General features: G+C 42.1%; 1 long non-coding RNA gene across 1 annotated transcript in view; it reads right to left on the reverse strand.

Moving 5' to 3' along the window:
* Positions 1-18,453, reverse strand: part of LOC138795023 (uncharacterized) — a 68,393-nt gene extending 49,940 nt beyond the window's left edge. The window contains exon 1 of the long non-coding RNA XR_011363554.1: positions 18,379-18,453. This is a non-coding gene — a long non-coding RNA (uncharacterized lncRNA). The remainder of the gene's footprint in view (positions 1-18,378) is intronic.
* Between the last annotated feature and the right edge of the window lie 284 nt (positions 18,454-18,737).

Here is an 18,737-nt window from a genome sequence, read left to right on the forward strand (position 1 = left end):
CACACTCTTTCAAATTGGTGGGAGGAAACTTACGCAGTTGGGTAAATCGCAAGATAAACGTTCGCATGTGCGAATATGTTCGAAAATTATTGTTATAACCATTCTGATGATCTAACAAAGTTTTCACGATCAGCGAACATAAACAACATATGAACATTTACGAACATGTTCGCTTATCACTTGTACTCTCTTTAGAAGACTTTTTTTTGCACTCGGGGGCATAGGAGTTATATCCTGTAAGAGACTCATTGAAAGGAAACATTTAAGTATAGCAAAAAAATCCCCCAAATTATCCCCATACCTCATCTTCTGATCAGTAATCATGTTCTTTATAGCTCATTTGCAGGAAGTATAGCGGTAAATGTTGTACTCTTCAGGACCATGCAGACTCCTGGTGAAGTGCTTCCTCCGCAGCAATAATTAGTGGTTCAACAAGAGACAGGTTGGAGCCTAAAGAAGATTTTTGATAATCTTCTTCAGGAACAGAATCAAATTCTTCCAAATCATTAGTAATACATTTACTGCTTGAGTTAATTGCTGCTGGCAGAAAAGCCACAGAAGAGGGAATACGAGTCAGAAAAAAATGGTAAAACTTTCAATTTCTCCCAAGGTATACATTTATTCTTCTGATGATTACTTCCATCACGATCTTCATTCACCTCATCAGGGCTTTCTTCTCCGAATGGGAACATTATGTGGATATTTGCACCTTTTTCATGAGGAGGTCGGAGAAAAACAGAATCATACTGACTGATAAAATCTAGAAACTTTAATATTTTTAAAGTCATACACTTTGACGTTAGACTCTATTGTGGGGAATATGTAATATCATATGCCAGCTGACAAAATATGTGGTGGACCATGTAATAACACAAAATACAGGGCATGGGGACTGGGGTTGTCATTAGTAAAATACCAAAAAATTTGATTTTGTAAACAATTGTACTTATACCCTTTTCCTCTTTTTTTATGTTCTTTTTTTTCAAAGAGTTTTTTCCATGATCATAAAAAATAACCAAAAGAAGGAACTGTGATAAAAGAACAAAAGAGTCATTACTCTTCTGATGTATTCCTACCATTCCAGTAATACCACTAGTGATCCCTGCCATTCTTTGTTTACTTGGCTAGGGGCGCATTAGATGGATCAATGCATTGTGTAAGCGAGCGCCAATCTGATAGATTGGCACTCTCTTACCAAGCCTATTACACATATCGGTGTCTATACAGCCCTAGCTGATGAAAGTGTATAAGTGTAACATTACAAACATTATAGTTACCTCCCCAGGTTCCCTCAGTGTTCTCCTGTCTGTTCCGAGCGTTCCCTGCTCATCGCAGCTGCTGTCCAAACTTCTGAGACCGTCTTTATAGTGAAAGGCTGTTCAGCAGGGTAAAGCCAGGAGGAAACCAGGGGAGCTTGGAAAGGTAAGTATAATTATAGATGAGCGAATCACTTGGGAATTAGTTTTGCAAAGTTCGCGAATATTAGAAAAATTTGCAAATATTCGCAAATTGCATACAAGCAAATTTTTATTAAAACAGGCAAACTATAGTAGCTACAATAGAAGGACTATTACAGAATAGCGATTTTTTTTTAATAGCTGTTGCTGTGACAGTGTCAACATTGGAAAATGTCAATTTTTAAAAATTTGTCAATCAGCCTGTCAATCATTTAATTTCCACCATAGACAGTAGTGGGCGTTGGTGGATCAGCGGCGTAATATCAATTTTCCCCCAGGACAGCAGTGGGCATTGGTAAATAAGCACCCAGTGAGGTATTAACCCCTTAGGGACCAAGCCGATTTGGTAGTTAACCCCTTAACGACATTGGGCATATATTAACGCCCTGATGCCGGTAAGGACATTCAGAGCGGGGCCGTGCGGCGACCCCGCTCTGAACCGCGGCGGTCCTGGGTGCCGCTTGTAGCCCGGGACCGTAGGTATTAGCGGGCACGGTCCGATCGCCGTGCCCGCTAATACAGTAATCAGAAGCAGCTGTCAAACATGACAGCTGCATCCGATTACCGGATTCAGCTGTTCCCTGGTGTCTAGTGGCGGAGATCGCTCCCCCGGGATGTTATACCGGAGGAGCGATCTCCGTTTCTGAAGCCGGCCGGGGACCACTCCAAGATGGCGCCGTCCCCGGCTCGGCACTCATTTACTTCCGGCTGCAGCAGTCGGAAGTAAACGAGTGCCTATCTCATGGATCTCTGCAGCATATCTATGCTGCAGAGATCTCAATGAGAGATCAGAGCACTTATACTAGAAGTCCCCTAGGGGGGCTTCTAGTATAAGTGTTAAACTAAAAAAAAAAGTGTTGTTAATAGTAAAAAGCCCCCTCCCCTAATAAAAGTCTGAATCACCCCCCTTTTCCCAGGTTATAAATAAAAGTAAATAAATTAATAAATAAACATACATGTTTGCTATCGCCGCGTGCGTAATCGCCCGAATTATTAATTAATCACATTCCTGATCTCGCACGGTAAACGGCGTCAGCGCAAAAAAATCCCAAAGTGCAAAATTGCGCATTTTTGGTCGCATCAAATCCAGAAAAATTGTAATAAAAAGCGATCAAAAAGTCATATATGCGCAATCAAGGTACCGATAGAAAGAACACATCATGGCCAAAGGATAAAAGCGCTATAAGCCTGGGAATGGAGCGATTTTAAGTGACGTATATTTGTTAACAATGGTTTACATTTTTTACAGGCCATCAGATACAATATAAGTTATACATGTTACATATCGTTTTAATCGTAACGACTTGAGGAGCATATATAACAAGTCAGTTTTACCCCAGGGCGAATGGCGTAAAAACACATTTCCCCCAAATAAACAAAATGCTTATTTTTTTCAATTTCACCACACTTTGAATTTTTTTTTGGTTTCGCAGTGTACTTTATGCAAAAATTCAGCCTGTCATTGCAAAGTACAATTAGTGACGCAAAAAATAAGGGCTCATGTGGGTTTCTAGGTGGAAAAATGCAAGTGCTATGGCCTTTTAAGCACAAGGAGGAAAAAACTAAAACGCAAAAATCGAAATTGGCTCTGTCCTTAAGGGGTTAATGACCAGGCTCATTTCAAAATCTGACCTGTCTCACTTTATGCGCTTATAGCTCAGTGATGCTTTAACGTATGCTAGCGATTCTGAGATTGTTTTTTTCGTAACATATGGTACTTTATGTTAGTGGCAAAATTTGGTCACTGTCTTGTGTTTTTTTTTGTGAAAAACATCAAAATATCATGAAAAATTTGAAAAATTTGCATTTTACGAACTTTGAAATTCTTTGCTTCTAAAAAAAGAAAGTTACATGACATAAATTAGTTAGTAAGTCACATTATCAATATGTCCTCTTTATTCTGATTTCATTTCGTAAACATATTTCACTTTTCTAGGGTGTTAGGGGGCTTAACCCATAGCTGCACCAGGACGTTATTGAACGTCCTAGTGCCGCTATGGGAGTTCAGAGGGGGGTCGCGCGGCGACCCCCCTCTGAACTGCCGCGATCCCGGGCGCCGCATGTAGCCCGGGCTCGCGGCTATTAGCGGGCACGGTCCGATCGCCGTGCCCGCTAATTAAGTACTTAGAAGCAGCTGTCAAAGTTGACAGCTGCTTCTAAATACTTGCTTTTATACATCCCTGGTGGTCTAGTGGGGGGATCGCCCCCCTGCGGCGCGATTGCGGGGGGGCGATCCCCGCATCCATCCCGGGCCGGGGTCTGCTCCGTAATGGCGCTGATCCCGGCTCGGCATTCTATTGCTTTTGGCTGCAGCAGCCAAAAGTAATAGAACACCGATCTCATGGATTCATGCAGTATAACTATACTGCATGGATCTCTATGAGAGATCAGAGTGCATATACTAGAAGTCCCCCAGGGGGGCTTCTAGTATATGTGTAAAGTAAAAGAAAAATGTATTTTTAATAACACAAAATCCCCTCCCCTAATAAAAGTCTGAATCACCCCCCTTTCCCCATTTTATAAATAAAAATAAATAAATAAATTAATAAACAAACATGTTTGCTATCGCCGCGTGCGTAATCGCCCGAACTATTAATTAATCACATTCCTGATCTCACACGGTAAACGGCGTCAGCGCAAAAAAATCCCAAAGTGCAAAATTGCGCATTTTTGGTCGCATCAAATCCAGAATAATTGTAATAAAAAGCGATCAAAAAGTCATATATGCGCAATCAAGGTACCGATAGAAAGATCACATCATGGCGCAAAAAATGACACCTGACACAGACCCATAGACCAAAGGATAAAAGCGCTATAAGCCTGGGAATAGAGCGATTTTAAGGAACATATATTTTCTTTAAAAGGTTTTAATTTTTTACAAGCCATCAAATCAAATAAAAGTTATACATGTTACATATCGTTGTAATCGTAACAACTTAAGGAACATATATAACAAATCAGTTTTACCCCAGGGCGAACATAGTAAAAACAACCCCCCCACCCAAATAAAAAATCAGCAAATTATGAAATTTTCATGAAATTTCCAAAACTGATTTTTTTTTAGGGACCAGTTCTTTTTTTAAGTGGATTCAGGAGGCTTGTATACTGGAAACTCCCATAAATGACCCCATTTTGGAAACTAGACACCTTAAAGAATTAATCTAGGGGCATAATGAGCATTTTGACCCTACAGGGGCTGGAGGAAAGTATTCACAATTAGGCAGTAAAAAAATGGAAAATAGAAATTTTCCAATAATATATTTTTTAAGATTAAAGTATCTCATTTTCATAATAAACATGAGAGAAAATGTACCACAAATTTTGTAACGCAGGTTCTCCTGAGTACAATGGTACCCGATATGTGGGCATAAACCACTGTATGGGCACACAGTGGGGCTCAGAAGGGAAGGAGCACCTATTAGCATTTCCAGTTCAGATTTTGCTAAAGAAGTTTCTGAGTACCAGGTGCATTTGCAGTGCCCCTGTAGTGTCAGCAGAATAGAAAGTACACCCCTCAAAGATTACATCTTGGGGTGTGGTGACCATTTTGACCCCACAGGTATTGGAGGAAAGTATTCAAAAGAAGACAGTAAAAATGAAAAAATAGAATTTTTCCAATAATATGTTTGTTTAGTTTGAAATTTCTTAATTTCACAAGAAACAGGGGAGAAAACTCACCCCTATATATGTAACACAGATTCTCCTGAGTAGAACAGTACCCCATACGTGAGCATAAACCACTGTATGGGCACACAGCAGGCCTCAGAAGGAAAGGAGCGCCAATTAGCATTTTCAGTGCACGATTTTTCTGAAGAGGTTTCTGAGCACCAGGTGCGTTTGCAGCGCCCCTGTAATGTCTGCAGAATAGAACCCCCAAAAGTCACCCCATTTAGGGAAGTGCACCCCTCAAAGAATTCATCTTGGGGTGTGGTGGGCATTTTGACCCCACAGGTATTGGAGGAAAGTATTCAAAACTAGACCGTAAAAATGAAAAAGAGGGGAGAAAAGAGGGGAGAAAAAGCACACCAACATTTGTAACGGAGATTCTCCTGAGTACAATGGTACCCCATATGTGGGCATAAACCACTGTGTGGGCACACAGCAGGGCTCAGAATGAAGGCAATATGTGGGTGTTTGCTGGCTATCTGGAGTGGTAATGGACAATCTCGGGGTGTTTACTAGCTATCTGAGATTGCGACAGGCAATCTGGTGTGGTTATGGACAATCTGGGGTGGTTACGAGCAGTCTGTGCCAATCTGGGTTGGTTACGGGCAATCTGGGGTGGTTACGGGCAATCTGGGGGTGTTAACTGGCTATCTGGGGTGGTGACGGGCAATCTGGTGGTGTTCACTGGCTATCTGGTGTGGTGACGGGCAATCTGGTGGTTGTTTACTGGCTATCTAGGGTGGTGACAGGCAATCTGGGGTGGCGACGGGCAATCTGTGGTGGTTACGGGCTGTCTTCAATGGTTATGGGCTGTCTGGGATGGTTACGGGCTATCTGGGGGGGTTTTGGGCAATCTGGGGGCTTACGGGCAATCTGGGGTTATTACAGGCAATCTGGGGAGGTGACGGGCAATCTGTGGTGGTTACAGGCAATCTGGGGCACTTGACTTTGGTGACAAGGGTAAAAAAGTGCCGACACCATTTGGAACAAGCAATCAGTGGTATATAGTATATACCGCTGACCGCTTGTACTGGGACCACACACCGGGTGGTCCCCGATCATTGCCCCATGCTCTCTGCCACCTCCGGTGGTGGAGAGAATGGAGCTTTAATCATTTTTAGGAATCCCTGTGAACAGAGTCTATTCACAGTGATGGTGGTGGCCATCTTGGATCAGATGGCCGCCCAGGGAGGGGAGGGTCAGTGACCAGATCACTAGGGTTAATCCTGGGGACAGGGGGGGACATGTTTTCATCTCCTCTCATCTCATCTCTCACGTTGAGAAGAGATGAAAGCGTTCAGCTGCGCTGGCAAAGCCCGTTATCGGTGGCCGCCGTTATACTGGTAATACCGGCGTTTGCAGGTGAGGGGACTGGCCAGGACTGAGCCCATATTCTTCCCCAACCTCTCAGCTGCCTCTTATAGCTGAGAGGAGGGGGCTGCGGGCATTACCAGCACCGCTGCACTATTCTGGCCATAGCCGTAAAGAGCTGATGGCAGCAGAATTAAACCCATTAGTGATTGCCGTAAAAATCCGTATCGGCGGTCATTAATAACATAATACATGTATTCTCTGGGTCACTACGGTTACGGCGATACCACATTTGTATAGGTTTTTTTAACTATTACCACTTTGGCGCAATAGAAACTATCTTCCTAGCAAAAACCCACAAAAACTGTCGCCACATTGCAAGATCCATAGCGTTCTTATCTTTTGCGCGACAGAGCTGGTTTTGGGCTTATTTTTTGCGGGAAGATCTGTAGTTTCTATTGATACCAAGTTTTATATGTAAATATATTATGTAGGTATAATTATTGATATAGTTTTATAGATTGGGTACCAAATATGTATAGGATTTGTGTTTTTGATCACTTTTATGTAATGTTTTATTGTGTATGGGAAATGTAATGTATTTTTATTATTGAGGGGGCTGGGGGGGATGTTTTGTGCTTGGTGCACATTTTTTCACTTTTTTTTACTTTTACACTAGTGTACATTACTGTACAATAGTGTAAAATACTTAGATCAATGATACAATACACTGCAGTACCTAATGTACTGCAATGTATTGTATCATGCCTCATGCTGACAGGCATTCAGCACGGCCAACCCTGTCAGCATGAGGCATCTCCATGGTGACCCCGGGGGCCTTCATTAGGACCCCGGGATCACCATGGAGACATCGGAGGTCCGGACGGCGATGTGGGACATCGCAATCACGTAAGTGACCCACGGCGCCGACCGGGACCCACCGGGACCCGTTAGATGCCACTGTCATGGCTTGACAGCGGCATTTAACGGGTCAAACTGCCCGCAGCGGAGAATCCGCTCCGGGCAGTTGCAGGGGGGTCAGCTGTCACACTGACCGCTGATCCCCGCTCTGCCGCCGCCGGGCGGCAATTTATTCCGATGCGTACGCCGTTGAAAGGCGTACGCATCGGAATAAAGCCCATTAGTGGCCGCCGTGAAAAGGCAGCCGGCGGTCACTAAGGAGTTAAAATGGACACTGTGTTCACTGTGACTTCCTATAATGCACACCCAGGATCCAGTGACTTGGTATAATAAACAACAATCCCTCAGTTACTTGGTATAATGGACAATGGCTTCACTGGTTCCACAGAAAACCACCCACAATCCATCCTCCTCTCCTCTCTGTCCCTATCTCTCTGTATTTCTCTCCCTGTTCTAACTGCCTGCTGCAACCTGCTCTCCACTATACACAGCCGACTGGCCGCCTCCAGGAAGCCAATCACCTCATATAGAGGGTAAGTAGGGATTGCTGACATCACAGTGGGGTCTGCAGCTGATTGGATGGATGCAAGGGATTATGGATAATCCCTTGCTCCTGCCAAAAGACATTTCTGTAAGCTAACATGTATGGCCGCCATTGTGGCCTCCATGTTTAGCGAATTTGTAAAGCGAAACTGACAAATTTGCTACAAAGCGAATTTAATGTCCGATTCGCTGTGAATCACAAGGGGGATTGTGTGTGTGCACTGTTGTGTGGCAACAGCAGGGTCACCTTTCAAAGAGGAGGAAGTGATTAGGTCTATGGGGGAGAAGAACAACAAATGCTTGTGAGTTACTTTATGTATGTGTCACATATCTGATTTTTTTTTTAAAACTTTGCTGTATAGAACAATTTTATTGTGGGATATACAAAATCACTGAGTGGCGCCATGGCTATATGGCCACTTTATCACTGCAGCTAGGTAAATATAGTGGAACAAACTTTTTTAAAGTTTGTTCGGCAGGTTTACCGAACTTTGACACAAAGCTTGGGTTTGTCTGAACGCATCTTAAATGAACTGCACTAAAACAGGTACAAAAAAGTGTAGGCAATTAGCCGCTCTAGTGCTGTTAAGCAAGTCTGCTCATCAATACTTACCTGTCTGCGCTCCCCCAGTGTCTTATGGTCTTCGGTGTCCCCTGCTGCTGAGATTTCTGAGCCGGTCTCTGAAGTGAATGACCGGGGCTGTGTTCCATCTTGGCCAGTGATTGGCTGAGCAGCCTTTCATTTCAAACACTGGCTCTGAAGTCCCATCGGCAGCTGCCGGGGACGGGAAGAAGCTAGAAGAACACCGGGGAGTGTGCATAGGTACAGTATGTAAGAGGTTTATTATTTTTTACAGTGATCAGCCGTCGGCCCTGCATCTCTATTACACGCAGCAATGCAGAGTTGGCAGATGATGAATTTTCAACAGGTTGAAAGACAACGATCAGCCGATGATTGTTTCTTCGGCTGACCATTGTCTTTGTTACATGGAGTTATAATATTCCGAATCGGCATGATTGGGCAAATTATCGATGCAATAGGGTCCTTTGTCTTGAAAATTAAGGTGGTTAAGATCAGTAGGGGACATCAGAGCATAGGCTCTTTTTTGTTTTCTATATAACACCAGTGTATTAAAATATCCAGCCGCCATCTTAGACCAGATTAGCTACGAACTTGTAAGAAAGGAGGATGGTACCTGGCTGAATAATTCTATATGTGGCTCCCACAAGTCTGTAGTACAAACAAGAAATAGTGAAGGAAAAAGGACTATTGTGGTGAGCCCAGCATATTATACAAAAAGCAACTTTATTAGATGATCATAAAGTGCAGAGTACATAGAAAGTGCAATTATTCCACAAGTGTGCAATAGAGGTGTTAATGAGTTATTAAAAAAGGTAGGGTGCTGTCGGGTAAGGTGACCCTGTTATACCCTACCTATACTAGTTGAGGGACCGCTGGGTAAGGCGTCCCTCCTCCAGACGGTTACGAACTTGGCAAAAAAATTTTTGCAAAGTTCGGAATGAATCTGGGTTGGTGAAGTTCAGTTCACTCACCTCTACAAGTGTGACAAAGACTAGCAGGGATCATCCAAGCTTCAATTATGAAACAATAAGGGATTTTTCCGGTGAGTATTGCCTCTTTGTTATTTTATCACATTTCTTTCCAATTCTTTACACTCTCAGAAAACCACTTATTCTATTTATATTGCAAATAGAATGTTTTTTCTTTTTTACTTCTGATGATTTTCTTTACCAACAGTATAATGAATTAAAATACAGTACACCTTATTGAATCTTTTTAATCTGTCACAGGGCTACTCACATCACATTTTTACACCGTATTTAGTAAGTACACATGCTAGGACCTTCATTCTATTAGTATTTTAAAGAAGATGCATAGACTGGAGACTAATGCGTATATTTCAGGTATATAATTATTCAAAGGCCCAATGTTGTCAATAGATCTGCACCTGTTATTTTTCTGCATCTTACTCCAAAATAATATCTGTTCTGCTGAGTGATATGTCTGTTAACTATTTGTAGAATTTAAAGCTATCAGTTCCATGCATTTCAAATTGTAAAAGAGGAATGTAAAGGCCTGTGTAAAGATTCATATCATTCCGGTCTATATAAGGTTCCTATCATTACCGATAATCGACCTGAATAAAGGGGTCAGTCATCAGTGGAAGAACGAGCAGCCAATGGTATTATTTGACCGAGCATGCTTGGTTGAGCATAGTGTTGATCGAGCTTTGTGGTGCTCGGGTAAAGGTGTCCATACACCTTTGATAATTGACATCAGTTATATGTCCCATTTATCACTCTTATTTTTGTTCGGATATTGAATAGAAATGAGTGAACCGGGTTCGGGTTTGAGTCCATCCGAACCTGAACAATTGGTATTTGATTAGCTGGGGCTGCTGAACTTGGATAAAGCTCTAAGGTTGTCTGGAAAACATGGATACAGCCAATGACTATATCCATGATTTCCACATAGCCTTAGGGCTTTATCCAAGTTCAGCAGCCACCGCTAATCAAATGCCGAAAGTTCGGGTTCGGATGGACTAGAGCATGCTCCAGGTTCGCTCATCTCTAATGTTGAAATATAATTTACAAAAAATTGAACAAAAAAATGCAACAGTTTATCTTTTAGTGCTTGCTCGATACTACTAGCCATACATTGTTCTGTGATGTACAACCAATAATGATGAATTTAAAGTGGCCTCGAGCATCAAGCCTTGTGAAGGCTTGGCAAATGAGACCATCACCTAGATCAGTGCACATATATAGACAGTTCTTGCAAAAAAGCATGTCATAGGTGACCTGCAGCGACTGCTACCTGACTGCTACCTTAATGATCAGGCATGAGTGCTCATAAAGCAAACTGTCTGATTATTGAATAACATTTCCTCTATGTTCATACCTGTACCCTATACCCTCTGCTGGGGATGTTTCAGTACGCATGCTCAATTGATCACTTGCCTCTTCTTCCAGGTCAAGGAGATAGCTATAAGCCGTCCTCTAGGTAGTCACTTGGATTACTGAATCCATGAGATATCTCAATACTAGGAGTAGAGGGGCTTACCAAGCCATATGTAAACAGTGCAATCCATGCATACTTACCTCTAAGGTTCCGTTTACATCACGTTTGATCACTCTGTATACAATAGACTATTTAGTAAAGATCCAGGAAAAATTGGTGGGTTCATAAATGAATGTGAATGTGTTCATAAAATTTTAGCTTTATTGTCCTTGATATTATTACATCATTCAGGGAATAATAGAAAGTAATATTAAAAATGTTTTGTTTTTTTACTTGACTTTTTTTTCCTGCATTTGGGTACAAATTATCAATTTCCGAGAATGTACTTTAAAACAATCCATGTTCTTGCTTATGATGTTCTTGCTCAGTTCTAAAGTGACAAATGGCCTATTCTAAGAAGAATGCTCTTTTTTTGTACATAATCGATAGTGAGTAATCTCTGAAAATTGGATTATTTTGAAGAATTGACCAGTTTTTGTCTAGGAGTTTTATAGAGGTGGAGTGATTACAGTCTTAGGTTACAAAAGAGATGGAAGTAATCTTCTCTGGTGGTATCTTTTTCTCTTTCTGAATTGTTCTTTCTGTGTTTTTTCTTCTAGTTTTCTATTTTTATCTTTCTCTAGCAATTCCGCTGGATAAGATTGTGAAATGAACCTCTTAGTAAGCATCTGTATCTATTCTGTAGTCAGTAGCACTTGTGCAGTTTCAACTGATACAGTATAGTGTCCATATAGAGTATTTTTTTCCCTATTCATATGATGTAATAATCTAGAAAGTTGTTGCTTGTCTAAATTTGGCATTTTACTAGAGATGAGCCAAGGAAATCTAGCGAATCAAGATTTGCTGCGAATTGCACTGTCAATTTGATTCATTCTGCAAAGCGGAATCTTGCCGATTCATTAAGGAAATTTGCAAAAGAAAAAAAAATGGCCGCTGCATATGCTGTCTGAAGCATCACTGGGTGGGAGAAAGGGATTAACCATAATTCTTAGTTCCCATACAATCAACTGCAGGCCCCTCTGTGATGTCAGCACCTCCCTGTCTACATAAGGAGGTCCATTAAGAAGGTGGCCAGTCAGCTGTGGGTGGAGAAGAGAGCAGGATGGCAGCAGGCAGTTAAAGCAGAGCAGGGAGAGACTAAAGGCCCTATTCCACCAACAGATCTGACGACAGATTATCTGCCAAAGATTTGAAGCCAAACCTAGGAGTGGATTTAAAAAGAGGAGAAATCCAGTCTTTCCTTTATGACCTGTTCTCTGATTATAGTCTGTTCCTGGGTTTGGCTTCAAATCTTTGGCAGATAATCTGTCCTCAGATCTGTTGGTGGAATAGGGCCTTAAGTGATATGGTGACAAAGAGGAGAGCATAGGATAGGAGGGCTGATTGTGGGTGATATCAGCACCTCCCCCCTTATATAAGGTAGTTCGGTAATGGAGGTGGCCAGTCGGCTGTCCGTGGAGGAGAGAGCAGGATGGCAGCAGGCAGTTACAGCAGAGCAGGGAGAGACTAAAAGAGTCATATAGGGACAGAGAGGAGAGCAATGGCAGAAATTGGATGATTGTCTGATTGACTTTTTTTTTTAAATTGTGATTTTCCAATTTTTGACACTTTTACAACAACATGCTTTAACAAATTCACCCTTCTGTAACAGTCCCAGTATTGTAGCTACTATAGTTTTGGCTGTTTTAATGAAATTTAAGATTTAATTTGTGAATCTTAATGAGTTAAACCAAATATTCTCGAAACAAATTTCTGTCTGCTTTGCTCATCTCTACATGTTACAGGTATTGTTACAGGTATTTTTCTTTTTCTGATGAAATTTTGTTTATCTTTATTTTAGATTTTGAGGACGACGGAACACTCTACCACATTATACCATTTTCTATCAGGCATCGGAAAGTTGGAGTCACTAGCACCTGGCACATCGTACCTTCTAATATTTGGCAGCGCGCGGAGTCCTGCGGTGCCTGAGCTCCGGTCTGCTGTAGAGATGCAGGGAACGGGAGCGACGGACCGGGCAGCGACACTGTCATTGACATCTGGAGCGGCTCTGGTCCGTGAGCCTGCGTGGGATCCCGTGCGGACTGCCTTTAGGACCCAATGGACACCAGACTGCCTACCTCCTTCATTCACCTAGTTGACGATAAACAAAGACTCTCATACGCTATTTGCAATGTGGTGGAGGCACTTCACTTTGACATGCGCAGTTGCCTTTTCTAGACGCCGCGCTGATGCTCCTCCGCCATTATGACTTCCCGGGTTGCCATTAACTTACCTTACTCCGTACTGGTGGTGAGTGTAGTCCGCGCCCTCTTTTGAAAATTCATGGACTCATATGTAATCGGATTTACCGACAATTTTAATTGCACAGTGCGCTTTCTGATGATCGGAACCGATCACCTAAACTTTCACATGGGACAACACACATGAGCAATTTATTGCTCCTTATTCATAATATATGTCACTTTTATATTTGTTTTTCACTCATGATTTCACTTGTCACATGATGTTTACCATTTGTAAGAGGTGTGTTTTATGATAATTTGCTATCTATATAATGAGGTAATTTGGATCCTCCCACTGAGCTTGAAAACGATTTTGAGAGGAAATCGAAACGTTGCTTCCTTGTATTTTGCACTTTTGGCAATAAACATTTTTTTCACCTATGCTGGTGTGCTGCGGACCATTGCTTCGTACATGTTACAGGTAGATAGATAGATAGATAGACTTGAAAATGGTGGCAAGAGGCAACAGAAACGTTGCTACATACTGATTTATTCACTGTGCTGCACCTGTATTTTGTGTGATGGAATAAAGTGAATACGATTCGACCGAGATGGTATTCGATCGAATATTGCGGTATTCGAAAGACTCGAATTCAATCGAGTAGTGAGACGAATACGCTGGAAACATTCAAAAGCCTTCCCATCGCAGTTGGCGCTTTTTTTTAATCCAATTACCATGCAGGGAGGCCGTGAGGGACCCTGGGAGTACGCACACAGAGCCAAAACGGCGTCTACCCTCATTGGATGGCTGAACCACATGACCTTGAATATTTAATAATTGACTTCCGCTTCTCGACCGCAGATGAGCTTTCAACCTAGCCAGGGAGAGATTTGGAGCAGGGAGAGATAGGTTTTAGTAGTGTTTTGGTTAGGCAGGCTTACTACAGAACCCAAAAGTCTTTTCAGGGCTAATATCCAGCGAAAAAGTCATCTTTGAATCCAAAGCACTTCTCAGTGCTAAGACATAGATGAAATAACAGCATCAGCTGCATCAGCAGCATTAGAAGCTGTATTCATTCCTGTACCTTGTGTGTACAAGTGACTTATAGTGTCCCTGGTTTAACCCACTAAAGGCACGGAAACGTTGTACATATTGTGCCAGTTGCCCAGTAAAAGGCACGTGATACCTATTGTGCCAGTTGCCCAGTAAAAGGCACGTGATACCTATTGTGCCAGTTGCCCAGTAAAAGGCAAGTGATACCTATTGAGCCAGTTGCCCAGTAAAAGGCACTTGATACCTATTGTTCTAGTAGCCCAGTAAAAGGCACGTGAAGCTATTGTTCCAGTAGCCTAGTAAAAGGCACGTGTAGCTATTGTTCCAGTTGCCTAGTAAAAGGCACGTCATACATACTGTTCCAGTAACGTTTGTACAGCATGATGCGTGATACGCGCGAATAACGTGACACTCTACGGACGCACATTGAAATCATGTATGTAACGCTGCGCAAGAAATACGAAGGAAATGTGTGAACATTGTCGTAAATATTCGTAAAGCGTTGGCAAATATTTTTTATTCGCAACTGCGGAGAGTGGCATTATACTGCGATTTTGGGGTGTTGGGTGCACCCAGGCATGCTCCCCCTAATGTCCCAGTGTCATTCCGGAGGTGTTCGCATTGTTTAGGGAGGTTTCATGGGGGACTTGGTGACCTTCAAGTGGTCGAATTTGGATTTCCAAGTGGCGAGAATTTTTTTCCCATACACTATAATGGGATTGAATATTCATTCGAATAGTCGAATCTCGGTGCCTACTCGATTCAAATTCTGTAGCGTTGAATATTTCACTACTCGCTCATCTCTACTGCTTGACGTTATTTGGATAGATAGATAGATAGATAGATAGATAGATAAACTCAAAGGGGTGCGGCACTCAGGAGTGGGTGCGTGCTGGGTGCCAGCTGCCAGACCTTGATCCCAGGGTCTATACGTACATAAAATCAAATAAATAGCGGCACTCCAGACTTGAGGTGAAGATTCAAATGTGAAAAATTTATTCCATCAGTGAACAACGTGTGTTGTTTACTGATGGAATAAATTTTTCACATTTGAATCTTCACCTCAAGTCTGGAGTGCCGCTATTTATTTGATTTTAGATAGAAATACATAGATGTCCACAGAAGATCTATGGTTAGTTCTCCAGGATGTCTAGAGTTTAAAAACTGGTATCGAGAAAATCTGATGACAAAGGTAAAGAGTCCCACCAAATAGTGGTGTGATTTAGATTTCTCCTTATGTTCAATCACTTTGCATTTCCTTAATTGATATAAATAAATTAGTAACACTTCTATTTCTGAAAACATTTGTAGTTTGCATATATTTTTCCACTTTGCACATTATATACACATTCTCAGCAACAATGTATAATATTAGCATAGCAGGGTGCAGATCTTATACCCATTGTAGTCCCACATTGTTTCAGAAATAAGTAAATAAAATAAACAAAGATTAAATAATTGTAAAAAAATGTATATTCCTTGTTAGACAAAGAATGAAGCATATTGGAATAGAGGTAATTCATGTCGCTGGTTGATAGAATAGAAGATTAGTCATGGGGATATTACAGATGCTTCTTATTTAGGGAAAAATGGTATAAGGCTTTTTAATCGCTCTTTTTTCTGCGATTTTTCGGCCGGGGGGGGGGGACTAAGGAACAAACCACCATTCTTGCGTTTCTTTGTTTGCTTGTTTGTTTTATTTACTTGATGCTCTGCAACTTTAATAGTGTAATTTATATTCTGGATAAATATTTGTGCACTCATTATTGTTTGAAGCTTTTGTCTGGGTGAATGGAGTTGTAGGTTGTTTAGCTGTTATTATGACTATCAATCATATATGTTTACGGATATACTCTGTATATTTACTATTCGGACTATTAATTCTTTTTAGAATTCATTTAGAATTTATGCATTCTGTATGTATCTTGGTAATGTAATTGACTCTTAAAAACTCCAATAAAATGTTAAGAAAACAAAACATAGTAATTGTAATAGGGAATTCATGAATTAAGATTTTTCTGGAACCTATTTTCACAAACCCAGATTCCAAGATGGCGGCAACATTTGAATACACTGCTGCTGTTATAGAAAACAAAAAACAGCCTGTGTTTACCTGCTTGTGTTCTCGTGAGACACATAGGTGATTAACACCCTCAATACACCCTTTACTTTTTGGCTTTTGTTACTGTCATGTAGGATTTAGGCCCTAAAGTTTACCTGAGAACAGTAATGCAATCATCCCCACACCTGTGCAATCATTCCCAGTGGTTGCACAGGTGGCGTGAACTCTCCATTCATTCTCTATGACGCCACTGAACGTTTAGTGTTCAGAAACATTCAGTGGCCCCTTAGAGTATGGATGGCTATCAGACTGTGGTGGCGATGCAGGCATGGTGATCTCTCCATTTGGGGACACTTGCACCTCTGTTCTCAGGATCATTAGGGGTTTCAGTGAGTGACAGCCGCTCAGGTAATCAGTGACTGAATGAAATGGGACAGCACCACGGCAAGTGTTTGGCTGGGCAGGCTGTCACTCTTGTCTCAGAAATTGACACCCCTCTCAACCAATCACTGGTTGTGGCGCTGTCCCATCTCAGTCAATCATTGGTTGAGCAGGCTTTTAGGGTTCTATTATACGAGTCGACTACGGCCCGATCATTTTAGTACACTAGCGCCAATCTCCTAGATCGGTGCTCATTTACTGGACCTATTAGACAGCCCAATAATCGGGCAGTAAGGGCTGCATAGACATTGTTAGCAATCTCCATGCAGCCCAAATTGCCCAAACTGATGCCTTACCTCTCTGTGCTTCCGGTCTTCTCTCCTGTGCCCCGCAGCTTCCGGGTCCCAGTGGCAGCAGCGTTTGAGTTGCCTTTCACTTGACAGCCACCAGCTGTGATTGGCTGAGCGACCTGTCAGCTGACAGGCCGCTCAGACGCTGCAGCCAACGGGACCGGGAAGCTATGGAAGACAGGAGAAACAACTATTAAACGTAGCGATGCGTGGTTGGCGCCTGACGATGTTAATGCCAAACCTAAACCAACGATCAGCCAATGATCATTGTCATCGGCTGATCGTTGTCTCTATTACACGGAGCGATAATTGGTCCAATTGGCGTAATTCGGCCAATTATCGCTTTGTGCAATTGAGCCCTTACTCCCAAGACGAGTTTCTCAGCTGTGATCATCGGGGGACACCCAGAGACTGATTGGAGGACATCGGGGGAGTAGTGATGAATGAACTTTCTAAACCGCACTAAAACAGTTAATTGCTTGCAATCCTTTAGCTGTTTTAGGCTATGTTCACACTATGTTAAATTATGTTGCCATCGCCAACAACGGCTGTACTTTATGCGCCTGTGAACACTGCCCTGGGATCCCGGCTGGATCGTATACGCTCCGGCCGGGATCCCATGCGGATCCGCAAATAACTGACATGTCAGTTTTCTGCAGCTGCAATTCAGTGAATTGCGGCCGCAGAAAGTTCTGTCAGTTCACACAATGAAGCAAGAGGCTCCGGCTGCTTGCTTCATTGTGTGCTGTGGAGTGTTCTCATGCGGGCGCGCGCTGATGCGCCCGCATCAGAACACTACAGCCATAAAGATCATCCAGCCAGTACTGCAGTACCGTCCGGGATGATCTGTGCAGAGACCGGCCGTTCTGTGACCCAGACGGGGTCATGGAACAGCCGGTCTCTTACAGAGTGTGAACATAGCCTTAGTGCGGTTTGTTTAAGGTTCGGTTCGGATGAACCCAAACTTTGCATCAACTTTAATTCATCTCTAGTAGCTACTTAAAAAAGGCGCTGACCTTGCATAAACCCTCCTAGTGATCACTGTAAAAACACATAAGGCCAGTCAATAAGGGGTTAATAGATTTGCTGATCTCCACTCATAACCACACTGTCTACAGTCAGAATAAAATTCCCAAACAATTTTGTGTAAGGAAACACTACTTCTCTGTATAAATACAAGTTCTAGTCTAATTTTTATTCATCCCACAGGAAACCAGGTCTGTGCCCTAATCTGGAACAACGTGATATCAGTATATACTGAAATGTTGGTGTCTCTTTACTCCTCATATAATCCAATTAAATAACCATAACCGCACATCTGATATCTTTCAGCTGATGAGAAAAAAAAGTAGTAAAAGCGAGTACCTGTACAAAGCGTCTCTCTCCATCTGTTGATGCATTCCTAATTCCTACATTCAGCATTTTACATGACATCACTCTTTGGCTGTCTCCTCACCGAGAGATTGAATGAGAGTGCGTTCTAGAAGCATCAGCAGTATTATACTACATTAATCTTTTGGACTTTGACAGTAGCTGGAGCTCGCCAGCCATTAGCTACCGTTAACAATAATGGAATTAATAACAGCCGGTGTCAGGCCTCGCCCGTCAAAGTGCTTTAATACTCCGCAAAGTTTTCTAAACAATAGGCAGCCACAAAATGCAATGAAAAAGATTCACTGACTACAATGTTATAAGATATAAATATTTACAAGACATAATAAACA

This window comes from Dendropsophus ebraccatus, chromosome 6 (genome assembly GCF_027789765.1).
Source record: "Dendropsophus ebraccatus isolate aDenEbr1 chromosome 6, aDenEbr1.pat, whole genome shotgun sequence".
Classification (NCBI taxonomy): Eukaryota; Metazoa; Chordata; class Amphibia; order Anura; family Hylidae; genus Dendropsophus; species Dendropsophus ebraccatus.